The following is a 27,749-nucleotide window of genomic DNA, read 5'->3' as shown; positions in this document are numbered from 1 at the left end:
CATCAGTGTCTTATAATTTTTTGCATATACACATTTTTAAAAGATTTTTATTTATTTATTCATGAAAGACAGAGAGAGAGAAAGAGAGAGAGACAGACAGACAGACAGAGAGGGAGAGGCAGGCTCCATGCAGGGAGCCCGATGAGGGATTTGATCCCCGGTCTCCAGGATCAGGCCCTAGGCTGAAGGTGGCACTAAACCACTGAGCCACCTGAGCTGCCATACACATTTTTTAAGATTGAAGAATAGTTGATACATAATGTTATATTAATTTCAGTTGTACGACACTTTTTATCTATATGAAACTAACTGAAATATACAGGGATCAAGCTTATTTCAGAAAGTACTGTGTGGAAGGAGATGGGTCCAAATTATGTCCAAGAGTAAAAGAACTGAAGAAAGAGCTGTTAATTCTTATCAGGCTTACATAACATTTTAAAAAGCACCTCACTTATAAGATTGAGCCTAGATTGATACAATTAGGTGAGACATAATAAAGCTAATAATCTTTGCAAGGATGAATAAATAATAATAATAAATTGAAAAGTAAGTTGATTCAACAGAAGAGCTTCAAGAGTTGGAATTAGGGTTTGGATTTCAGAGTCTAGCTTTTGTTAGTTACGAATTGCTGCAAATATACAGTGTTGGCATTGATATCATCTATGAAAGGCCCACTTAAGGAGTTATGAAGTCCTTTATTTAACCTAAAATATCCCCTGGCACATCTTATGTCTAAAAAAATTGCATCCATTATGCCTAAAAATTTGCATCATTAATCCATTTGTAGTTTAAAGTAATGCAAACTGCTGTTGAGCTCATTCAGCCGAACATCACAATAATCTGTTAGTAATTGAACTGACTCTGTTCATAAAACATCTGATTTAGTTGTATTATCTTTAGCTACCTGGTAAAGTTCTGAGGGCATGTGTTGCAGAACAGTGTTTGTAGGAATGAGATCTGAATGGTGACAGGGGGTTTCCTTGTGGTGTGCAGGGGGATGTATGAAGAAACGAAGACATTGAGAGAAAGAGTTAGAGGCCAGGAAAGTTTGGTAGTATTATGAAGCTTATTTGGGGAAATGACTTTTTTACTGAAGTTTAAAGAACACCTAGGATTCAATAGTATGAGATGGAGGAATTTTCTGGCTGAGGGAACAGAGTTACAAAAAATGAGGAGCTATAAATCTGCTATGTATATAGTATCTGAAGTGTTGAATTGATAGAATGGAGATCAATTTACTTTTAACAATTAGAAGACTTGAAAGTAAAATTTCTTCTGATTACATTTATATAATACTAGATGATGGTATATTCCATTATCTTTCAAAATCTTATGGGATTTGCTATGTTGCAAATAGCTGGGTAAGAGGAGGAGAAAGAAGGTAAAGGTATACTCAAGTCATGCAATACCAAATTAGCTATGATTCTGGTAAAAAAAATGGAAATAAGGAAAATTGCTACTACAAAAAATATTGTAAGATAAAATTGGATTGCTAAAGGAAGATATATGGGTCCTATTTCATAAGGCCAAGTCACTTAAATTGAGGGCAGTTTTAGAGGCAACAAATGACCAGGAGAGATGCCTTAGGACTGGACTGAATAAAAAATGTGTTTTTTAAAGGAAACTATCTTGTATCCTTAAAATTTTTGGACATTTTGCCACTGATAAGCATTCAAAACCCTTTAAAACTTACTGTCTGATGTTACACAGTGCAAGGGTTTCTTCATTTTACAAGGAATGCTGGTACATGGTTCTTTTATAATACTGTTTTTCATGAGGATAAACCTGGGCCATTGCCATTATGTCAGGCAGGTAGTACAGTGTGTTTCCCTTGAAAAGTTCTTGCTAAAATGAGTAGAGCTGAACAGAGGTCACATAAAGGGTATAGGTAGGTTACCAAAGCAGAGTTGCAGAAGCACAACAGGAAAGAAGAGCCATTAGCTTAATATCCAAATCTGAATAAACATGAAGCTGAGAATATGAGACCAAGAGGCAATTTCGGTCAGATGAAGGAGGGAGCCAGGTGAGGGGTGTTTGTATACATCCATATTCATCTCAGATGAAGTTGGAGTATGAGGGGTGATACAGTCTCAGTTGAAGGCCCTCAGAGGACTCTAGGGAAATAGTAATTATCAATCCAAGCAAAGTCAAGCCTACCATCACAATTTCTAAAAAACTCAACTTATGACAAATAGGTAAATTTTACCTAGAAATATTATACCCACATTAGCTTTTGCACAGAATTCTTTTGGTGCTCCATCTGTATATCTTTGCTAAATTCCATAATTGTGAATTTGTACTTGATTTGGGTTTTCTACTCTTAACCTAATGTTTCTTCTTAATTTGTCAGCTTGGCCTCAAAACCAGGTATATCACAGTGGTTTGTATAAATTTTTATCGTTATTTCTAGTGCTCCAGAGTGTAGCCTCCCTGGCACTTTTCTTTGACACTTATCACCAGCCTTCTAGTTTACCTTTAATCTGCTACATCAGATAGGAAGTAAAGTGTGTTAAATTGTGGAAAAATGTAAAATTTATAAGATATAAAATGCCTTAGCTAAGTGATAGACATAGACACAGATTATTTATATCTTGATTAATTCTGTTTCATTTCATTTAACAATATTTTTCTTCAAAAAGACTTAGAAGTACAATTGAGAAACATCAGTCGTTGCATATTTTTATTTTATTTTATTTTTGTGTGTCAAAGGTCTGTATTTGACTGTGGTACATTCATAAATTCTGAAATCTGGTCAGCATTTGGGTGTAAAGTGTTTGGGAGGAAGGGTGAAAATTTGGTGAGATTTTCTGCTTATTGGCCTCATTTTTCCTTGATTTTCAAAAGAGAAAGATTCCCAGTGGAAGAAATGAATGACAAATAGCTAAAGATGTTCAGAAATATTATTAACACCTACACTTGGTATAAATTAAACTGTAATTGTCTCAAATCTTCTTTTTAAAAAAATCTTTAATGATATGTATATATATGCCTTGGTGACAGTCTTAATGAGAACAATTGGTCTTTTTGTTCTGATACTTGCTGCATTTTTAGGAATGTATGACTAAATTGTATGCAAACATAGCATTCGAAGATAGAAATTCAATCTCATTGTAAAATGTGTCCTTCATAGCAAAGAGAACAAAATTGTCATCCCCTCTAATAAAACAATACTCTGAAAAATTTTGAGGGTCTGTGAAGATGGCAATATTAACTCTTATACTCACGTTCAGTTTTGTTGGTTATGCTATTGCTTTTTTCTGCAGTGGCTCTGAAGGTTGTCCCAACTTTCAAGTTCATCCCTATCTCGGGAATTTATAATTTATAGTTGGAAACTAGGCACATGCTCATGAAACAATCAGTAGCAAAAGGCAAAAATGAAGGAGAGATGCAAACAAGTACTTCAGAGGTATTCAACAAAGACAGAGATCTTTATGATAGCCTTTATGGTTGGGTAGAATTCAAATAGGTAGAGAGAAAGAGTTGCATGTGAAGCTGGGGAGGGAATGAGCATGAGTATTTAATCATGCTGTTGGGTTGTTAAGAGGTGATTTGAAAATGGATAGGTAAAGCTGTATTGTGCTGAACCTTGTAGGCTGCTTATGCCACTGGACTTTATCTTAAGGTCAGTTACAAGACACTGGACATTTGGAAGAGCAGAATGACAAGGTGAAAGCAATATTTTAGGGAGATAAATTTTGAGCTTATCATAATTGTTTTAATTTTTCTATTCTGTATCCTTTTAAAATACATAAAGCTGGGGAAAGGGAACGGGTTGCAAGGAGACTTAATCCTTATTTAAAGAGATTTTTCTTTAAGGGAAGAAAGGTGAATCTGAGGTCATCTACTTAGGGAATTCAAGGACTGGGAGATATGACTAAAGTTTAGAGACACAGGGAGGGTCAGTTGGCTGGCTAAGACTCTAAGCCAGGCCTATGAACTCAGTACTCCTTCTTTACTAGGTTTGGTTCCATTATGTCTTCAACTCCCTGCAGTCTTCTCAGATTCCTAAAAAACTGTGCGTTAAAACATGTAAGATCTTAAGCAATTACTTAACAAATCCTATCATTACCAAAGCCTTTATGCCTCATATCTATAGTTTGGCATTTCAACCAGAAAGTCAAAAAATTTAAGCTACTGAAATATTTAGTTTTGGAAGTTAATAATAAAGGTAGAAGTTTCTGTTTTCCTGAAAAGTCAAAAATAATTTATAATGTTATTTACCTAAATAGTAATAATGAAGCAACACATTTTATTTTATTTTTAAAATTTTATTTAAATTCATTTAACTAACATAAGTGTTTTACTAGTTTCAGATAGAGTTCAGTGATTCATCAGTTGCATATAACATCTAGTGCTCATTATGTCATGTGTCTTCCTTAATGCCTATCACCCAGGTATCCCATCCCTCTCCCCTTCCCCTCCAGCAACCCTCAGTTTGTTTCCTAGAGTTAAGAGTCCTTATGGTTTGCCTCCCTCTTTGATTTTATCTTACAATACAGTATTTTAAAATATATTTTATCTCATTTGATTCTCAGCACGGCCCTGCTAGGCAGGGAGGGCAAACATTAGAGTGGCTAGGAGAAAACAAATCCAGAGTGGTTGTTTTGTGAAATAACCATAGAGAGGAAGGGAAGAGAACTCATGACTCCTAATTTCAGGTGCATCAGATACTTCTATAAGTAGTCTACTAGGTATAGGTTATGGTTGGTTCTATCAGTTTAAGTTGTACGTATGCTTTCCTTTATCATAAAACCGAGGTTATACTTATTTCCTTGATTTCAAGGGTTGCATAAAACATATATATTGTGTGGTTGGCTTGAATGTGATAATTTTCTATAGATAAATTGCAATACTGTAGATTATTTCCCAATTGTGTAATCTTTGAAAGAGAACCCGAATGGAGTTTCTTGAAGCAAGTAACTTTTTTTCAAAAAAGGAAAAGAAATGATTTTTCTGTGAAACTGTCATAGAGACAAAGACATCTGAAAAGAGAGGTTAGAATATAGAATGCTACAATCATGAATGATTTGAGGGTTCAAAACCAATTTTAGAAATCATTTTTACCTAAGACTAAAGAAAGATATAAGTTTGCAGAGTAGGAAGCATTTTGCAAAGGTCTTGTCCATTATTTGATGTTTTACATGATTCAGGGAGAAAATGTTTTTTTCTTCATATGGCTGACCTCACTTATAATAAATGAGGAGGCTATCTAAAGTAGTGTGACTTAAAGGGTATTTTACCCCAAGTAGGAACATATATACATATAAACATACATGGACATACATACTCTTGACTTCTGGCTATCTGTGTCTCTCTCTCTCTGTCTTTATCACTTATCTCCCTATTATCATCTTATCATTAGGTATCTTTTTTGCACTTAGATTATCACAACCATAAAAGCCATGATCAGAGAGTTAACATTTTAGATTTAAAAGTTATTTAAGTATTTACATATAAATGTGTATGTCTGTGTATTTAAATGTAAATATTTACAATAATAATGGAGGGAACTCTTTTATATTTGTGTGAGAATTGCCATAATCAGAAGAAAAGTAAGTGGCACTAAGGGAGCTGTATTTGAAAGGAGATGGACAAAGATTTTTATGGCATTTATTAGGAGTCATGGTAGGGTATGTGTGTGTGGGGTATGATAATTATCTGAGCAATAAGGGAGTAGCATGAAGGTGCGGTGGGGGAAGAAAGAGAGGGAAGTGTAAAGGCTGAAAGGAAAGTTTAATTTCATCTTTTCCTTCATGCTAACCCTGCTTATAATGTCTTCTGTAATTGTAGTCCAACAGTGAGTCCTTTCCTTTAAGTGTTATGATTTTGGCCATTATTGATAAACCAGTGCTTTCAGGATAGTCCTATATTCAGTGACTAGATATTTGGTTAACTTCAACTAGTTATATATGATATATATGTATTATAAATATAGATATATGATCCCTTGTATTTGTAAGGGATATGCAAATATAAACAAGATCTTTCTAGCCTGCAACCTTAGCTACCATCACCACAAGTAGATGTGGTTTGATGTAAGAGAGATGTATACTAATTATTGGAACATAGGGAATACACCATTGGCTATCTATTCTCAGATGGCCATGAAAGAGGGAAGGATGTTGCTTTATGAGAGAAGAGATGATTTGGAGAGAAAGAAATTAGAGGTTTCTCTTTTTTTTTTTCCAGGAAGATTATAATTGGTCCTCAAGTGATCCATAGATTTTAGAATGTGGCTGGTGACACCAAGAAATGCAACTTCTGTAGGGATTTTGAAAGAAATACATATTTTTATTTCATATTTTTTGGCTTTTTAAGATGAAAACCTAGCAGAACTTCTTGCCTCTAATATTGCTCAGTTTCAGTTTAATATTACCAAAATCCTATTTTAGCTCAGTTTTCTTCAAAGTTATACAGCCATTAGTCAATCAAAGTGCAGCTGCTTTTCAGTTTCATAAAGAGACACATGGAGCTGGGTTTTTTTTTCAACCTGAGAAATATCAGTATTCCAGAGATGTGAATGTGACCTGAGGAGTCTGGTTTTGCTAAGGAGAGATTTTCTGAGCCCTCATTAAAAAAAAAAAAAAAAAAAAAGCCTTGTTTTTTGTATTGTGTTAGTTTTCACAATGCATTATCTCACTTTTTACTCACATCAGAACTATCACCTGAGAGAACTGTTACCTCGATTTTGCTCCTGAGGAAACTGAAGGTTGAAGAGAATATGTGACATGCTGAGTCACTGAGCTAAAAAGCAGCAGCACTGGAATTCACACTGGGTCTTCTGACTCCATGTCTACACACTTTTACTAGATGACCCGCCAATGCTTGTCAAAGAATATTCTGATAAAATGTTTCTTTCCAGAACAACACAATACATGTGATCTCTAAGTTTTATGCATATTAGGAAGTACAGGAAAAATTGCTGAGTGTTAATTAAAAATTGAGGTCAAAGAAAGACTTTTTTGTTTGTTATATACACAAGGCATGTTTTCTTCCATACCCAGTTGGGTCATATTGGTAACCAGCCATACTAAGAAAGCAGCTCTATACCCACTACTACTAGGCTCATGCCTACAGGAAGAAATGTGAGGACTAAGAGGGGTACCCTGGGAGGGTCTGAGGGAATTCCCATGTGAAGTATGAGAAAATGGGTTATGGGGATAATCAATCAGTGTGCTAACTTTTCTCTGTTTTAGCGTACAATCAGGCAGGAAAGAAATACACTTTGGTTTGAGTGATATGTTTTCTTGTCACGTTTCCTGGAGTTTCACACTCCTCAAACTGTGTTTAAGTTCTAGTATGGTATTTAATATTGATATGTATGGAATTAACCCCTATTCTGTAGAATTATAATTTACATAATTTTGTGAATTTCTAGCTTATGAAAATTACTGATGATTTTAACTATCAATGACTTTACCTCTAAATTCATAGATTAACCCATAAGGTGTTGTTACTGATCAAATTTTGTTAGTAGATAATTGTGTTTTGTGAGCACAAAACATATCTAACATCACATTCCTACATATTGTTTAACATTTTTATTTTCATTACAAAACTAAGAAAAGGATGCATTTCAAATTGGCTACGTGGTTGAATTATTACCATTCTAACTAGACAAAGCTGCAGAGTAAAACTTTTTGACTCAATGATGAAAAGCCAGTCTTATTGCAGATAAAAAATAATTAAATGTGCTGATTGAAGATCTTTCATTGAAAACCGTTTCTGTTCTTTAAGAAAATGAGATTTGGGGATTATTTGTTTAGGCTGCTAATATATATATTTTTAAAGATTTTATTTATTTATTCATGAGAGACACAGAGAGAGAGGGAGAGACACAGGCAGAGGGAGAAGCAGGCTCCCCACAGGGAACCTGATGTGGGACTTGATCCCAGGACTCCAGAATCAAGCCCTGGGCCAAAGGCAGGTGCTAAACCGCCAAGCCACCCAGAGATTCTGGGTCGCTAGTATTTGAACTCAGCTGAATTGACAAAGATTCTTTAACTAAACTCTATTCAGGCTCCTTTGAACTCTTCTCACATAGGACCTGACTTTTTAAAAAATTTTAATCCCAGTATAGTTAATATATAGTGTTATATTGGCTTCAAGTGTATAATACAGTGATTCAGCAATTCCATATATTGCTTAGTATTTATCAAGATAACTGTACTCTTTTTTAATGGATCTGTTATTTAATTAGGTTCTTCGTAAGAAGTTTAGAACTACATTTGTGAAAGAAAACACAGAGCAGAGGCAGCCCTGAAGCTGAAGAACGGCTTAGATTGTTGGTAGAGTTTGTAAATCCACATCTTTCTGATCAACCTTGGCTGCCCTGTAATCTCATATTTCTCTTTCGTAGTGTCAATGATCTCACCTTCCTGGTGTCTGGGTTTACACAGCTGCTTCTTCTTGAATTAAGCATCAGTGAGATGTTTGGGGATTTTACACAGAAGAATTTGATTGAGGGCCAGAGGTCTAATCACAAGTAGCAAGCCACCACCTAGTTGTTTCAGGAAAACCACCCTCTTGCCTCCATGGCATCCAGTGAGGATGGTCAAAAGGGTCCCAGAGGTGATGTTAGCTTGAAGTTTTCTCGTATACTGAACGAAAGGTTTCTTTTGCCATGTCTCAACAGCTTTTGAGGTACATCTTCAGTAGGATAATATCTAGGCATTGTTTATGAAGTTTTAAACACTCAGATATCACCATTCTTTTCACCACCAATTGGTTTTGTGACAATAGTAAGAACCTTCTCCTTTTTCTTTTAGTCCTAGATTTAGCTGCTGAATACTTCCTCTTATACATGGTCTTTCTGGAATACATAGCCAATCAGCCCATCAGGCATATCTGCCAATTCTTCTGACTAGGATAGGGTTTTGGCCGCATTGGGGCTTCACCTTCTTTGGCATTTGAGCCTTGAGGTTACCCTTCTTAAGCTTGCCACCAGCATCAGCCTTGTTGGCTTCAGGTTTCTTCTCCTTATTATCCAGCTTCTCAGCTTTTCTTGCCTACCATCTTACAAAATAGGAAAGAGAACTCAAGATAATTCCCTTTACCTATTTCACCCATCCCCCACCCTTCTCCCCTTTGGTAGCCATCAGTTTTCTATAGTTAAGAGTCTGTTTTTTGGTTTGTCTTTTTTTTTCTTTTGTTTGTTTTGTTTCTTAAATTCCACAACGAGTGAAATCATAAATTTGTCTTTTTCTTACTATTTTGCTTTGCATTACACTCTCTAGCTCCAACCATGTCATTGTGAATGGCAAGATTTCATTTTTTATGGCTGAATAATAATATTCTGTGTGTGTGTGTGTGTGTGTGTTGTGTGTATCACATCTTCTTTATCCATTGATGGATACTTGGGCTGCTTCCATAATTTGGTATTGTTAAGTAACGCTGCAATAAACATCAGTGTGCATATATATCGTTATGAATTAGTGTTTTCATATTCTTTGAGTAACTACTCTGTAGTGCGATTACTGGATCATAAGATATTTCTATTTTTAATTTTTTGAAGAACCTCCATACTGTCTTCCACAATGGCTGCACCAGTTTCCATTTCTACCAACAATGCATGCGGGTTCCTTTTTCTACATATCCTTGGCAACATATGTTGGCCTCCCCACTCCTTGGCTATAAATTCTCACTTTTCCTTTTTGTATGTAGAATTGAGCACAATCTCTTTCTTGTACTGCAGAACTCCATTGCAGTTATCCCTATACCTATTGTGATATCTCCCCTTACCTCTTTAATAAATGTTGCGAATATCTTTTTCTTTACAAAATTTGATCATTAATTAGAAGTCAGTTATTTTTGCTGTTTCAGATAATAGTTTTGAGCCTTAAATTATTAAGTCCACTCAAAAGCAGAAACTGAATCAAGAACGCTGGAGTGTTTTGGTGAGCTTGGTAATCAATGTGACATCTAAGTCCAGATCGGTTAATGGAGGAATAATATGTCAGAATAAGGAGTTTGGACTTAATTTTGTAACAGGGACTTAACTGATGTCTTTCTAGACATGTTTTAGAAGGTTCTGGCACCATGTGTAAAACAGAATGTGGAGGGAGAAAAATGGAGGGAAGTTTGGAGACTCCACCAGTGTTGCAGATGAAAAATCATAAAGGCCTGAAGTAGGATGGGGTGCTGAGAATAAGGAAGTAATGAATGTTATACTGTATGAAGGCTGAATGAATATTGACTACATGTTGGCAAGCAAAGAAAAGTGAAATGCTAGTAGCATGAAAATGTTTTCAGCCTGGGGTGTCAGGAGGATGATATCCCATTAAGGAGGAAATACATCAACTTCAGTAAAAAATGTGGTATTATAGTTAAAAATATGGCACTGAGCTTGAGAGATACATAAGAGCTATAAACAGATAGGTAGAAATTATCAACATCCAGGTGGTATTTGGAATCATGAGCTTGGGTAAAACTGGCAAGGGAGAAAACATGAAGGAAAAGAAATCCATGGATCAATCCTTGGGAGATACCTCTATTTGGGCTGGTGCCATGAGACAGAGTAGCTACCAACAGAGAAGAGAGATAGGAGATGGGAACAGAAGAGTCTGTAGTGAAAACTTAGAAATGAGGATTTGTTACAAGAAGGCTTCTGACACAATTGAGTGCTGCAGACAAAGATTAAAGTGAGAAAAAGCACTGGATTTGATGGCTAGGAGGTCTGTAAAGCCATGGGAGAGAGGTTTCAATAGAGCAGATGAGAATGTATGTTGGATTTCAATAAATGGAGGGGAAAAATAGGAAGTAGCTAATGTATTTGCTTTGTAAAGTTTGGCAGAGAAAGGAAGAAAGAAGATGAGATAGAAGAAGTAAGGAAGAGTTGTTAAGAAGAGGGCATGAATATACTCATGAGCTGAGGGGAGGAATCTTATGAGAACATGTAGTTAGAAAGGTGAGATGTGGGGAGATCATTCATGAGCACATTCTCAGAGAAGGTGGGTCAGGTGGCATCAAGGACACAATTGGAGGGGTGGTTCTTTTTTTTCTCTGAAATGTAAGATAATAGAGAAGACTTGAGGTAGGGAAATGTTTTTGTGTAGTGATTTCAAACTTCCCAATGATGTAGATAGATATAAAATAGATTTTACGTATTCTAATTTTATTCTTTATAAATATTACTTAATCCACTAAATGTTACTAGAATGAATTAATAATAGAACCATTTAATTATATAGTTATTAGTTATGGAGTGGAAGATTTCCTGAAATTTTATTTTATTTTTTAAGACTTTATTTATTTGACAGAAAGAGAGAGAGAGAACACAAGCAGACAGAGGTAGAGGGAGCCCAGGCTCCCCGTTGAGTAGAGAGACCTTTGTGGGGCTTGATCCCAGGACTCCAGGATCATGACCTGAGCCAAAAGCAGATGCCTAACCAACTGAGCCACCAGGCACCCCAGATTTTCCTAAATTTTAATAGGTATATATATATTTCAAAGTTCGTAATCAAAAATAACAATATTAGTGGTACAAAACGAAATGAAAGTAGATCAACTTTAATCTCAATTTTTTTGAAATTTCAAGATAATAAATTGACTCAAAAGCTGTGATTATCATAGAAGCATGCTTAAATTAGGATGTTATCTTGGTTCCCTTGACCTGTCTTCATTTGCTAGAACTGTCCCCACCACTCTCTGTCTGATAGTTCCCCTTAAATATCTGAAAGGCCCTTCAAAGTCAGCCTGTACTTTGCTGAACTTACCATTTGTCCCCTGTGCTGTCCAGTTTCCAAGCTGTTCCCTAATGATCCCTCTTTCCTGGTATTCACCCACTTGTATGGTCCCCTCTCACATTGTACCAAGGTTGATCTGTGTGACCAATACCATATGGCAAAAGTAATGGCATGTCACTTCTGATACTAGGTTAGAAAATTCTGCAGCTTCTATCTTGAAAGCTTTCTCTTGCTTATGCTTTCTCTCTTTTGGATATCACACAGAAAGGAGGGGCATTGGGGGCAAGCCAGCTGCTGTGTTGTGAGTAGTCCTGTGGAGAGGCTTATGTTACAAGGAACTGAAACATCCAAGGCATCAACTAAGGAGGAACTAAGAGCTGCCAATAACCACATAAGCAAGCTTGGAAGTTGATTCTTCAATCATCAACAAATCCCTGAGATGATTGTAGGCCTGACTGGTAGCTTGATTACAACAGGTAAAGAGCCTGTGCCAGAACCACCCAGTGAATTTGCTCCCACATCTCTGAAACTCTGTGCTTGCTGTTTTAGGTTGCTGCCTTTGCAGGTAATTTGCTAAACAGTAGTAGAGAACTAAAACATCCCTGACCAGGTTCTCTTCTTGGATTTCCAAACTCAATGAGTTGTACCACTACCTGCTCACTTCCACAAGCCAAGATCCTAATAGTCTACCAGGATACTGCTTTCTCCTCTACTCTGCTAATGAATGATAAAGTTCTGTTAAGCACCTGTTGTGTACTAGGATACAAAAATGAACAAAATAAGAAATTTCTCTTCATATAGAATTTACATTTTATTGGGAGGGGTTTTCAGGCAATAAACAATCAAATAAAGTGTCTGGTGGCGGTAAAGGGAAAAAAAGTGTAGTGATGGGGAAGCTGGTTTATGGAGGAGAGTCAGAGAAGACAACCCTGGTAAAGTCCACTGAAAGAAGTGTCTGTGCAGATGCCATCCAGAAGTGGCCTAGACAGTGAGCATCATGAGTACAAAGGTCCTGAGAAAAGACTATGCTTGATATGTTGGAGGAACGGCAGAGACGTGTGGCTGGATCAGGGAGGGCAAAGGAGGAGTGTGGTAGGTAGGAAATGATATCAGAGAGGTACGGGTGACTTGGCAGATATGTGGAAATGATTTTGAAGCTTACTCTACATTAGTTAGAAGGCCATTGGAATGGTTTGAGTACAGGAGTGACAAAAATCAGAATTAGATTTCAACAGGATCACTATGGCTGTGGTTGGTGTTGAGATCAGATTTGTTGGGAGAGCTGGGAGTCGGAGGAAGAACAACAGAAAATGATGGTGGTATAGGTTAAAGTGGAGACTTTAAGCTCATGTCATCTGACATGGTCAAATTTTAGATTGATTTTGAAGGTCACTCTGACAATTAGCTGATGATTTGGACGTGAATGTAAAAGGAAGTGGGGAATCACAGATGTTGTCAGATGACATTGAGATGCTCTGGTGGGAAGGGTTGTGTCAATCTGCCTTGGTCCTCCAATTCTTATGTACCCAGCTCATCACCCCTCCCCATGACCCCCTCTTTCATGTCTTCTCTACCCCAAATAATGCTCAGAATCTCTGAGTGAATTCTTCAGAATCCCCCCAAAAATGACTGCTCTGGTAAGAATGGCTGACAACCCTGATAATACTGATCTTTGAGGTTATGTTAAATCTACTCCTATCCTAAGTTATATTAGATATTATATTCTTTCTAATATACTATAAAATGAATTTTAATGTATAAATAATGAGATTTTTGGCAGCTTACATGTATTCAGCATTTTTCATGGATTATTTCTTGACTCCTTGCAGCAATTTGTGAAGTAGGAACTCTTATTATGACAACTTTATGGTCAAGAAGATAAAGGTTTTGAAAAGTTAGCTTGTCCACATCCACACAGCTATTAAGTAATGGGGGACAGAAATTACATGTAATTCCATCTAATTCCAAAGCCCCTGTCCAGCAGAACTACACTCCAAAAAGCGATTTTGCCTCCTTAAAGGAGCATATTTTTAACACACTTAGTTATACTGATAGCAAGAGTATGTCTGTCGCAATTTCAAATAATTTTACTAAAGTTACACATTTGAAGAATCAAATACTTATTAGCTAACAAAAATATTAGCCAGAGATGTTACACTAACAGAGCCCTAAATGGATGACATCATTGCTACCTGTACACTAAATGACTTCAACACCCATAGTGATGGACTAATGACTGACTAATAAAAATTGCTCTACTGTCTGTTTGTTTCCAAAGAATCTAATTTTCCTGGAGAATTGGTGTGGGACTTGTCACAGATGCCAATACTGAAATAACTGCCCCATTTGTGAGTCACCAACACTGAGAATCCAGACTAATAGGTTAGTGTGACATTTCCAATTTGCTACTCATTCTCTAAATTGTTATGTTGTCTTACGCTTAGGCTGGCATAATTTACATTATGAGCTATCAGAACTCCATCACCCAGGTATTTTTGTAGAGAGTGAAGTTCAGAGGTCAAAACAAGAGAAATCCCTGTGCTTTTTTATATGTTTTGGATATTTGATTTTCTCAACTATTTTAAAATTCACTACAGATGCTATTACATTATCCAAATAATGATAGTAGTGCCAGTAATTCAATAGTCCATTTGCCTTCTTTTCATTATAAAATGATATTTAACAAGGACTTTAAGCTCCTGGGAAGAAAATCACTATTACTATGATGATGATGATTGCTACTATTTTTGGTCATTTTTCTCCCTTTTTAGGGTATTAAAATAATATCTGGGAAAAGGGAAAATGTCTATTACTATTTCTTATATAATATCTGCAAGAAATGTTGTTACTTTTCAAGATATACTGACAACATTTGAAATCATTTTCTACTTCTAAAGAAATTAGAGACTTGCAATGATAAGAATCCAGTCACCTCTTTCTTCAACAAGTTGGTTGTTCTGTGTAAATTCTCATATTTTTCTAATGTACTTAAATTCAGATCCAGACAGAAAATATTTTCAAAATATCAACTTGAATATGATAAATTCTAGTATTATTTTTTCCCTTTTAAAAGAATTCAAATTTTCTTAGTTAACATACAGTACAATATTGGTCTTAAGGGTAGAATTTAAGTGATTCATCACTTACATTCAACATCTGGTGCTCATCACAACAGATGCTCTCTATTTTTTTTATTTTTTATTTTTTTAAAGAATTTTTTAAAATTTTTATTTATTTATGATAGTCACAGAGAGAGAAAGAGAGAGAGGCAGAGACATAGTCAGAGGGAGAAGCAGGCTCCATGCACCAGAAGCCCGATGTGGGATTCGATCCCGGGTCTCCAGGATCGCGCCCTGGGCCAAAGGCAGGCGCCAAACCGCTGCGCCACCCAGGGATCCCAGATGCTCTCTTTAATACCCAGCCACCATCCAGCCCATCCCCCACTTACCTCTCTCCATCAATCCTCAATTCTCTATCATTAAGAGTCACTTATGGCTTGTTTCCCTCTTTACTTTTTCTTTTCTTTTCCCCCCTCCCAAATGTTCATCTGTTTTCTTTCTTAAATTTCACATGTAAGTGAAATCATATGGTATTATTCTGGTTCAAGTGCTTGTTCCTCCACAAAGTAAAGAGGGCAAATTAGGCACGAAAATGGCTTATGGGGCCATACTTTAATATTCCAGATTTTTCTTCCTTTGATTCCTCTCCTCTAAGTTGACAGAGATAAGATTATATTTAGTTGTGTCTGAGTTGCTTTCCATTACACTTTTCTCAAAGATGTTTTCTTGTTGAAATTCTTTCCAAGAATGAGGTTTGACCAGTGGTTATCAGGCACTCATCCTTTCCACAAGTTCCTAAAGAAGTTAAAATATAGATCCTACCCCTATACCTTTTCCTTTTTTTGAGTTACCAAAGAGGCAATTAATTAGAAGGGTTGAGTGTTGAGTAGTATTAGGGGAAGATTTAAATGGAAGGAGAGTAAAGAATATAAGATGCAAAATATGAGGACTTTTCTTGTATTCTTTTTAAATAGGCTTATGTTATAAAATTAAGATTTGGAAGACAAGGTTCTTTCTAACACAAAAAAAGGACTCCAGAGTCCCAATGAACTATCTTCTGTTGTGTACATCTATATAGCTCACCCTTACATAATATTTACTATGTGCTAAGACACTCTATTTGTTTTACATTATTGCCTCATTTAATCCCCAACCAGCCTTATGAGGTAGATACTATTATTATCCCTGGGGCAGGAAACAGGCCAGGACATGGGCCTGCAACCTATGCAACTGCATAGGGCCTCAGAGGGACCCTTTACTTGGTTTAATACTATATTGTCACTGTCTTGAAATTCTTCATAATTTTTTAATAAGAAACACTGCATTTTTATTTTGTCTGGGCATAGGATACACATGGGTAAAAGCAGAACAGAGGGAAGCAATGTAAGAACTTACTGCAAAATCATGCCATGTTATGTGGATGTGGCAAGAGAGGGTCTGGAAAAATATGCAGCCTAGGGTTTGGATTTTACATTGTAGATGATGATGGGACCAGCAGGATTTCAGTCATGGAAACAGAGAAATGCTAGTACACTGCAAATGTTTTCCATACTAACATACTAGATGTCATAGATTCACAATGAACTTTTTTTTTTATGGTGAAAAAATTTAGATTTATAGCCGGCTGGACTCAGTTTAGATGATCCCAATTTTGTTGGCAACATCCAAAGCATCATAGTCAGGAGCCAGTGGAACATATGCTTTCTTCTCTTCATTAGGCCTGATCAAAGTGTTGACCTTGGCCACATCAATGTCATAGAGCTTCTTCACAGCCTGTTTGATCTGGTGCTTATTGGCCTTGACCTCCACAATGAACACAAGTGTGTTGTTGTCTTCTATTTTCTTCATGGCTGATTCAGTAGTCAGGAGAACTTGATGATGGCATATTGATCAAGCTTGTTTTTCCTAGGGGTGCTCTTTCGAGGATATTTGGGCTGCCTTTGGAGACGTAAGGTTGGAACGTAGGTGACGTTCAGATCTTTTTTTGTGTGTCTGTGCACACCTTTCAGCACCACTTTCTTAGCTTTCAAAACCTTTGCTTTGGTTTTGGCTTTGGGAGGGGCAGGGGCTTCCTTCTTCGCCTTCCACGCCATCTTTGTGAAAGGGGACACAATGAACTTCTGATAAGCATTTGTTAGTAACCATTTTACTGAACTCAGGAATATGAAAAGCACATGAGGAGAAGGCAATTATTGCTGCTAGTTCATCTAAATGTGAAGCACATAGAGCCATAACATTTAAGGTCTTTTTTTGGGTGGGTGGGGGAGGTTTATTCTTTTCTTTTTTTTAAAAATAAATTTATTTTTAATTGGTGTTCAATTTGCCTACATACAGAATAACACCGGGTGCTCATCCTGTCAAGTGCCCCCCTCAGTGCTCATCACCCATTCACTCCCACCCCCCGCCCTCCTCCCCTTCCACCACCCCCAGTTCGCTTCCCAGGGTTAGGAGTCTTCATGTTCTGTCTCCCTTTCTGACATTTCCCACCCATTTCTTCTCCCTTCCCTTCAATTCCCTTTCACCATTATTTATAATCCCCAAATGAATGAGACCATATAATGTTTGTCCTTCTCCGATTGACTTACTTCACTCAGCGTAATACCCTCCAGTTCCATCCACGTTGAAGCAGATGGTGGGTATTTGTCATTTCTAATGGCTGAGTAATATTCCATTGTATTACATTAGTTTGTTAGAAAAAAGACCAGAAAGAATGGTTACCAAATAAAATATTATGGAAAGGTATTGGAAATAAAATTATGGGATCATGTTTACTTGATTTCAGAGAATTTAATAGTGTTTTCTTCATGGATTGAGACAAACATGCTTTTCCTAGGTGATCATATCAATGCTATGTCTTTATATATTCTCTATTGGTGCTTCAAACTCCAAAATTCACACCCTGATCTAGAACGCACTTCTGAATTGGAGATTCAAATATAAAGTGTTTCCACTAAGGAGCGCCTGCCATCAGCTCAGGTCAAGATCCCAGGGTCCTGGAATCCAGGCTTCTCCCTCTCCTGCTCCTCCTGTTTGTGCTCTCTCTTACTCTGTCAGATAAATAAATAAAATCTTTTTTAAAAAAATGTCTCCACTAGGATGGCTTTTAGACACTCCTGGTGAACAAATCCAAAACTGAGTCCTTGAAACTTCCTTTCCTGAAACAGGCTACCTGCTCTGGAACATGGCAGGCTCTATCACCCTTGCAGGTGCCACACCAGTGAGTCATCCTTGTCACTTCCTCACTCTGTACATCCAATTCATTACCAAATCTTTTGACTCTGTGCTTCATATCGTCTACATTTCTTATTTCTGTTGCTATCACTCCCAACTAAGCCTGCATCATGTCTCACCTTGACCCTTGCACTGGCTTCTCTAAAGATCTACCTGCCCCTTTTTTTTGCCTCCTCCAATTCTACACATTGTCACCAGTGATCTTAATTAAGACAAAACGTGGTTCACGTCTAATTAAACCCTGCCCCCTTAGTTTCCCAGTTTGATGAGATCGAAACCCAAATTCCTATGGGAGGTTGAAGGATTTTTGTCCCCAGCTCACCAAGACAGCAGCCACACTTTTCCTGTTATAACTCCAGGAATTTGTGTGCTAGGCTCCTTCCTGCCTTGGGCCTGGGTATAGGCTGAGGTCTCTGCCAGGAAGCATTTCTGTAAAGATCACCTAATTCCTATTCATTGTTCAGAATTCAGAAGATACCACTCCTTTAGCAAAGTTCTCCTTTAATACTTCAGTCTAAAATAGACCTCCTTGCTATCTTTGAAGTGTTCTGTGAGTTTCTGTTATTGTTCATTTGTTTAATGTCTTCTCCAATAGATTATAAGCTTCATGAGGGTCAGACCATGTCTTTTGTTCATCTCTATCCTTTGGGCCTAGCACAGTGCCTGATGCATATAAAAGTGTTCAGTAAATATTTAATAATGAAATAATCAAGGCCTTAATGTTGCCACTTTGTATACTTTGTGTATTTTGTACCTTGAAGTTTATTTTTGGTGAACTCTCTTAGACATCTTCACCTTCCTTTAGATGCCTTGTTTTTTTCTTGCTCCTAACCTGTACTACCTCCGCAATATTCTAAACTTAGTACTGCTATTCATCTCTGATGAACTGTTCACAACTCAGGACCTGAGGTAGTGTTTCCACCAAAGTGCCACCCACTGACAGTAGTAGGGTGGGAGGTGAAGGGTATGTGGGTGGGTGTATATGGAGTTCTGGGAACATGCCCCAGGTGCTTACCACAAACATGGGATTTCTTTGAATCTCTTATCTTAAAGAAATTTTGCCTTTTACTTTATAATTGTTCCATATTTGTTTTTACTATAAAAAGGACTTGGGATCACTTCTACAGCTTGTACAAATACCCCAGAAGCTCTGGTTGGGACATTTTTAGGCATTGTTAGCCTGGCTCAGTTTTCTAAACAGTTTCTTTCTCAGTCATAGCAGAGATGTCTTGAGCACTCTAATAGATACTCCAATCTTGCCCCAACCTTTCTGATTTGCTTGCTTTGTCTCTTATCCCTCCATCCTAATTCTGTTTCTAGTAATTCTTGATGGACTGCTATTTGCATTTTGGGTGGAAAACTTTATTGTGCTGGGCTGTTCTGTAATTGTCCTTCCTACCTCTCTCCATAGTGCAGAGAGGTTAGAATCTCTGGCCTCCAACCATTACCTGGCAGTTGCACCGACAGTCATTGCGACAAGCCAATTTCCCACCGTATTTTCAAACACCCATTAGTGGGTTGGTCCTATTCCATTTGAGAACCACTTCTCAGACTGTTGACACCTTTTACAATGTCCAGATCCTTGATAATAGGTTTAGAGGTTGACAACTATTTCATTCATTCAAAACTCAGACAACTGTTTATTAAATGCCTTTTGTGTGCAAGACACAGTTCTAGTCAATGGAAATATAACCATGAATAGACCAACCATCTGAGGATTATTGTGTGGTTCCTTCTACTTACCAACTCACTTATCTTTTTTGTTTGGTTTTGAACAAGTTTGCTCTCCTCCAATGTATTGTTAAATAGTCTCCACTTTGTGTTCTGATTATTTGTATTTTAGAAGTTATAAGGAAATTCACATTTAGGATCATTTAAAACATTGACCAAAATAATAAAAAAAATGTTAAAAACCAGAAAATATGAGTAGCTAGTCTCTTATTTGCAAATGTTAACAAAATGTTAATATTTTAAGCATACCATACATTAAAAAATATTTTAGTGCTGGATAAAGTAATTTTATAAGAATCCCTGCTGCAATTTTCCTTCTTTTCTTTTTGATATAATTAGTTCAGTTTGGCAGCAATGACTTTATTTGCTTTATGTAATCATTTAATTTCTCTGGGTTTATTCACATTGTTATATCATTCTAACATATTTTTGTATTTATTCATGTGTAGTTGTACAATAGTTAAAGAAACTGCTGAAGCAGTTATTAGAAGCAGCAGAGAGAGAGAGAGTCCTCAAATTTATTAAGTGAAATAGCCTGGCAAGAGTGGGAAAGGAGGGATGCTGGGCTGGTGTGATACTACTCTATTGGAAAACAAGGGGCATGCATGTTTCCAAATAAAGCCACGTGACCTGTGAAAAATGAGTATCACCTTGAAGTAATAAAACCAGGTAACTCTTTTTCCCCTACCTGTTAACGTAACTTGTAGATTTCAGCATCTGTAGTGACCTGAACATACAATGGGAATACTTTTATATCACTTTCTATGTGTCAGCCACCATTGTAAACACTTTATATACATTTGTTTAATTTTCACAACAAACTTGTAAAGTAGGATTATCACCACCACCACCAGCACCACCACCGTCATTATCGTCATCATCATCCATATTTTCCACATGAGGGTACTGAGGCACTGGGAGATTAAGTGATAGGTAGAGTCAGAGACGGACTCCAAACCAGGAGAGTGCGACTATAAGGTTTGGGTGTTTAATTCTACACTGTACCACCTCTGGTGGGGAGAACAATGTTGAGAGTTAAGTAACCTAATGCTCTTTATTGATAAACTATGTATCAGATGTTTAATATTAGGATGGGTAAAACTATGTGGTTTGCCATTTTTACACTGAAATTTGATCTTTTTAAAAATTTAATTTTAATTAACTATTTTAATTTTTAAAAAAAGATCTATTTATTTTGAGAGAGAGAGAGAGAGAGAGAGAGAGAGAGAGAGTAAGTTGGGGGAGGGGCAGAGGGAGACAGAAAGGAGCAGACTCCCTGCTGAGTGCAGAGCCTGACTGGGCTTGCTCTCACCACCCAATCATGACCCTACCTGAAGTCCAGAGTCAGATGCTTAACTGACTGAGCCACCCAGGCACCCCTAACTTATTCTATTTTTAACTCATTTTTTGCATAAAAGAAAGATTCTTCAGTTTTGTTACAGCTAAACATTTATTCTTTTGAGCAAAGGGATTACTTTGTAGAAAAGATGTCTGTACAATAATATAATAGTTGTATTTTATTTCTCTTAATTTTACTTTCCCAGAAAGATGTAGTTGAAATAAAAGCACAATTAGTTTCAAAGAGAAGTCATTAAATTCAGAACAGGTCAAATATCAGCTATCACCTGCCAAAATGTAAATAATTGAACGTTTGTTTCTTTTTTCTTCCCCTCTACTTTCTGTCATTTTGTTTTTTACTTTAAAATTTTAGAAGATGTTTTACATGTCTTTTTCTCTTTGTAGCTTCACTTACTCTTAGCTAAATTGACAATTATCTCCAGGGATAAAACCACAGAAACCATGATAAAGATAAGGCCGAATGGCCCTTAATTGACTTGCCTAAATCAATAAAGGGTTTTATTTTGAGACAATTAGAAGGTCAGGATGGAATACTCAGAATACAATACATACATGAGCTGCTCTTAACTAATTTATATACTCATTATTTGCTGAACACAAAACCTCAGTTGTTAGACTTTAATTGTTGTTTTTGTTCATCCAAAAGCAAATGCTTCACCTTTCACTCGTTTATTTATTTATGCTTTTTAATTTCTAAGTTTATTTTCTCATCTGGCAACCATTGGCATTCTTATGGCTATTTATGTAGATAAGATGGAAAAAATATAGGAAAAGTATATATCCATTCTTCAGAAAGTATTCTCTTTTGCTACTTACCTAAAAGCACTATATATCACTTTTACTTGATATTTTTGAAAACTAAAAATAAAGTTAGAAAAATACTCTAGTGTGTGTAACATCCAAATCTTTTCCTATTAATTCAACATTCATATTGTTAAAGATGACTAATTTTTTTAAAGGTATCACTCCAAGTATCCAGGGACATGAAAGATTCATGGAGATAGTTCAAATAATTTCAGCAACTAAGTGACACTGAAATGTGAGTTGATGTACAAGTGTTCAGTCAGTGTAGTCAGAATAAATGAAGCCATATGGAAGTATGAAAAATAACAGTTGTCTCCCTATCTGCTAAAAGTTGCCTTTTATAGTGAACACTTTTGCTGCCCTCCACATTTTGAGAACTGTCCCTCTCTGTTTCCTAGCTATGTTTACATTTCTTGTTGCAACCATTACCACTATCCATCTCCAGAACTTTTCATCTTCCTCAACTGAAACTCTATACTCATTAAACAATAACTCCCACTCCCCCACCCCCCCAGCTCCTGGCAATCACCGCTCTGCCTTCTGTTTCTATAAATTGGACTACTCTAGATACCATATATAAGTGGAGTCATGCAATATTTGTTTTGACTGGTTTATATCACTTAGTGTATTATATCACTTAGTGTATAGTCTTCATGGTTTATCCATGTTGTAGTATATATCAGAATTTTATTGCTTTTTAACTCTGAATAAAGTTAATGTATATATGTGTATATATCATATATCATTATGTGTATATATCATATTTTGTTTATTCATCTTTCGATGAACATTTGGATTGTTTCTGCCTTTTAACTATTGCTATGAGCATGATCATCCCTGCTTTCAATTCTTTTGCATATATATATATATATATATATATGCAAAAGAATATATATATGCAATTACTGAGTACTGCCTGACCAGTACTCAGTAATTGACTGAATCAATTTAAGTAAATATATATATATATATATATATATATATATATATATATATATATTCCAATTCCACAAGTGAAATTGTTGGATCATATGGCATTTTTCTTTAATTTTTTGAGGAACTGATACTGTTTTCCATAGCATCTGCACCATTTTATATTCCTATCAGCAGTGCACAAAAGCTCCCATTTCTTCACATTCTCACCAACACTGGTTATTTTTCCTTCCTTCCTTCCTTCCTTCCTTCCTTCCTTCCTTCCTTCCTTCCTTCCTTCCTTCCTTCCTTTATAGTAGCCAGCATCCTAAGGGATGTGAAGTGGTATCTCTCTGTGGATTTGATTTCCATTTCCATAATGATTAGTGATGTTGAGCATCTTTGCATGTGGTTATTGGCTATCGCTAGCAGAATTTTTAAGGAACTCTAATAATCAGAACTTATCTAATTTTGACCTTTTCAAGCTCAGTATGCTCAACTTGTTCTTGTATTTCTTAAGAAGCTTCAGAGTCCTCCCATTCTCCATTTTGCTTAAACTAGTTTAGCTTGATTTTTGCTCCTTGTAACCAAAATTTCTGATTCAGCTTTCCTAGGGAACTCTACATTCCTCCTCACCTCCACTGATGTTACAAATAACTGCAGCACTTGATTTACCCACTATCTTTGTAAAACGTTTTGCAACGTTCTTACCATTTCTGCTTATTTTTGGTAGAGAAAATTATTAGCTATGGCAAAGAAAAAAATCGTAAAAATGTTTTTACTTTAGCTAGCAAATACAGGACTAACCCCTTTCCATGGGATTCTCCAAGAGACATGTTTACTATCGCCTCTTTAACTTGTTTTCTCTCTATGGAGGGATGTCAGGCAATAGTAGAGTATACTGTAGCAGTCAATCAAGTCAACCTCATAAGGCAGAGGAACAGCAACCTGGAATGGGAGTGAGGGGCTTGCATTGGTGGGAGTGGGAAGACTTCTTGGGTCTCCATATCTCTAGTAATGTCAATTCCTGGTATTCCTGTTTTAGGATATCATAAGGTAGAATGAGAATTCAATGACATAATCTATGTACAGCACTTCATCCAGTGCTTGGCATTTAATAAGAGATCACTAAAAGTTAGCAATCTCCCTCCAAATAAAAGATCTTTTAATATCAAAATTTTAAGTATCTCTTTGTTCTTGGACTTTCTCCTAGCTGGTATTTAGGGAGGATGGCATATAGATATTTTATTTATTTTTAAATTAATGTCTTGAATTTAAAGTAACAAGATGGTTTTCTAATTGTACAGTAATTAAACTTAAATGTTACTGTGAGAAAGGGGCATTGACTATGTCATCATTTGAATGTGTAATGAGGATAAGATCAATGCCTTGATTTTCCATAATCATCATAAGGGTCACATAAAGTGACATTTTCTATAATGGGGACTACATCTTCATTCTAGCATCAGGACTTCTGAAGTAATGAAGAAGAAAAAGAGTTATAGTGTATTTCACTGACAGCTTAGAAGATTTGAATTAATATTCTTTAAGGATCTATAGCGTTTTACCAAATAATAGTTCAGCTCAAGTTAAAATGAAATTGCAGTAATATTTTCCTCTAAGAAAGAACTCCTTTGTCTGATCTGTCACTGTATCATCATTTATTCTTATGTTATTAGAACGATCATTCAATCATATTTTCTTCTCTTAGGGTTAGTTAGTTGCAAGCATAAAGACTTGCCATCAGCTCTCTCCCTAGTCCCATGACTATATCCTAGAATGTTTCATCAGAATTCTGACAAAGCATCTATCTTTTCTTGTTTTTTTTTTAAGATTATTTATTTATTTATTCATGATAGAGAGAGAGAAAGAGAGAGAGAGGCAGAGGGAGAAACAGGCTCCATGTTGGAGCCTGACGCGGGACTATCCCGGGATCTCGCCCTGGACCAAAGGCAGGTGCCAAACCGCTAAGCCACCCAGGGATCCCCCCCGCATCTATCTTTTCTATTCTGTTTTTGGAAGGGAAGTGAGTCCAAAAAAAAAAAAAAAAAAAGGAAGGAAAGTGAGTCCAAGTGAGTATATGAATTATGAGTAGTAAGAAATTGCCACATTTAGCCTTTTTAAAGACTTATGTCTTCCTTTCATAAGGAATTTTACATTATATTCTACCAGAACCACTAGTATATATCTGAAAAAAAAGAACCACTAGTATATATCTGAAAAAAAAAACCTGTGGTTCCCCCTCAGTCAATGGAAATCACAGAATTCAACCCTAATATTGTGCAGTACTTACATACTCTGTCAGACATGATTATAGTTTCTGTTTATAGCTATTCAGTTTCTTAAACTGTAGCCATTCTCTGCCATCTCTCTGTTTGAAAAATGTTTGTATTCTTTATTCCTTTCACTCAGGGGTCAGACTTTCATAGGAAGATAATGATTCTTCAAACCTTCAATGTCCTTGTTTCCTGTGCCCCCAAACATTGAAATGTTCTGTTTGTAGTTGTTAGAGTGCCACTAACCAAGCCCTATCCAATTGCGTCTGGACCATGATACAATTCCAGTTAATGCTTTGAGAATTGGATGTGGTATTGTCATTTTCCTCACTAGTAAATGGATGTTTTTTTCTAGTTTGCAAGATGTAGTCTTTTTTTAGCTGTAAGGAGGCTCCTGTGGGTATCTTTGATCATGGAAATTATATTTTTAAATTAGAGACATGACTTCACATAGAACACAGAACAGATTTTTTTCTCCACTGGAAAGAAATGATTCCTGAATATTAACATAAAAAGTGAGCTTAAAGATACAGAATGCTAAAAAGTGTTAAGGCTAGTATTGTACTAAAACCAGTCACAAAATGAAAGAAAACAGTACCATTCTCGAAATGACCCCATTCTGCCTCAGGTTTTGTTTCTATTAGATGTTGTAATCTTTACAGCTTAAAGGTTTGACAGATTTTTTTTACCAACTTCATCATTCACTAACATTTTCACTTTACCTGAGAAAAAACTATGTGATTATGAATGCTCTCAGGATAGGGTGTTGCCTCATTCATACCCACCTCTCCAGCATGCCGTGCTTTGCCTGATTCTTATTGGAACTCAATAAACAAGAGCTAAATGGAGTTTCCCCTTATTTTCTGCTTTCCCATACCTTGAACTTCCTTTTAAAGATGCCATTATCGATGATATTTGACAATTTGTTATGGTCTTTTTGATAATATGTGAAGCTGTGGTCTCTGTGCCCGATCTAAGAGGAACAAGAGGACTTTGTTTCTTGAGTAAAAACTGCTATTTAAAAAACTCTGTTAGCATTTGTTTCCCCCTTTATGGCCTTTGAAGATCTCTCAAATTATAGGAGCCTCTGTTCTAACTGTATGCTCAGCTCTTCCACCTGTATCCTTTGGACCTAAAACTCATTATGTCCCAAGCTGAATCCATCTTTTTTTTTTCTTTTAACTAATTCCCTCTGTTTTTGTTAACATCATTGCATTTATTCCAGTCACTTCTTCCACTAACTTGTCATTGCGCTTGACTTCTATGTTTGCCTATACAGTACTTCTGATTTCGTGCCAAATACTGCCAGTTCTACCTTCCCAACATCACTTACATCTGTCTTCTTTTCTACATACTTGCTGCCACTGGCCTCATTACATCTCGTGTGTTTTTCTAGCTGCTTCTTTCTGGTCCACTGTCTCCCCTTTAAATCGAGATTAGTCATCTTAAAGCAGATACCCAATTGTGTCACTTAGTCATTCACTCTTTACCCTAAGGCCTCCAACTTCTTATCGAAAAAGAATACACATTCTAGCTATTGTTCTAGAATAGAAGGCAATTTGCACCACATGTGTAATTTAAAATGTTGTCATAGCCACATTAAAAAAGTGAAAAGAAATATATTTGATCCAATATATCAAAATTTTATTTCAACATAACATCAATATAAAAATTATTAATATTTTATATTCTTTTTTATGCTAAGTTTTTGAAATATGTCTCTAGCTCCATTCCAAAGGCTGAGTGTCACATGTAACTAATGGCTACCCTATCAGTGCAGCTTTGGAACTTTCACTACCTTTTATAAATTTGTTTCTGACTTTAATTTCTTTTCCCTTCTATATGTTCCATGCTCTAGCCACATTGAATTCTCTGTTTGTATTTGTAAATCATTCAAGTTATCTTGCTGCCTTGTCTTTGTGTTTGTGTGTATCCGTGGAATGCTGTTATCCCCTCCACACATCCAAATCCTAGAAGTGGTTTAAGGCTTTGTTCAAATGCCTTCTGATCCATGAGGTCTTATCTTCCCCCACGCAAAATTAATGATCCCCTCTCTGACTTTCCATAGCTTATTTTCTGTGATGGCCCTTAGAAATCTTCATTTTTCTACACACTCATCATATCTCCTTTCTAGGTCATAAAGTTCTTGACAGCAATCACTGTGATTTCTTCTTTGTGTCTCAGAGTTTAGTCCTGTGCTTTGCTCATAGAGGCATTCACTGAATGCTTAGTGAATCATAAGTTAAACTTAACTGGAAGATAATTTTATTAATTGGGGTTAGAAATGATTGTAAATAGTCAAAAATGAAAAAAGCATACCTATATCCATATGTAATTATTCTGAATTTATGTGACATTTAGTACAGTGCTTTAAAGTTAGCAGAAAATACAGCTTTAACAACAACCACATATTCATGCGGTTTCTAGAAAGAGTTCCTAAGAACATATTTTTACTTAATAACATATTTTTACTTAATAATTGCCAGGAGAAGACTCCTAGATTTCTTTACATTTGCCTTGCTTAGCTATTCCTTGAAAGAGGATGCTGCTGAAGGTTGCTTTTGTTTTACTTCTCAATTCCTAGCTAAAGACTATAGGGAACCAGAATCTTTGCTTCTCCACACCTCTCCCTGGGACATATAACTAAGCTTTCTGCTTGTCTGTTTTACATACTAATTTCCTTCAGGATAATT

General features: G+C 36.3%; 1 pseudogene; it reads right to left on the bottom strand.

Moving 5' to 3' along the window:
* Nucleotides 1-8,196: 8,196 nt before the first annotated feature.
* Nucleotides 8,197-26,500, bottom strand: LOC144316698 (large ribosomal subunit protein eL6-like; annotated as a pseudogene).
* Nucleotides 26,501-27,749: the final 1,249 nt, after the last annotated feature.

Source organism: Canis aureus, chromosome 7 (genome assembly GCF_053574225.1).
Source record: "Canis aureus isolate CA01 chromosome 7, VMU_Caureus_v.1.0, whole genome shotgun sequence".
In the NCBI taxonomy this organism is placed as follows: Eukaryota; Metazoa; Chordata; class Mammalia; order Carnivora; family Canidae; genus Canis; species Canis aureus.
The sequence above is the reverse complement of the archived record's forward strand: the minus strand, read 5'-3'. Positions and strand labels throughout refer to the sequence as shown.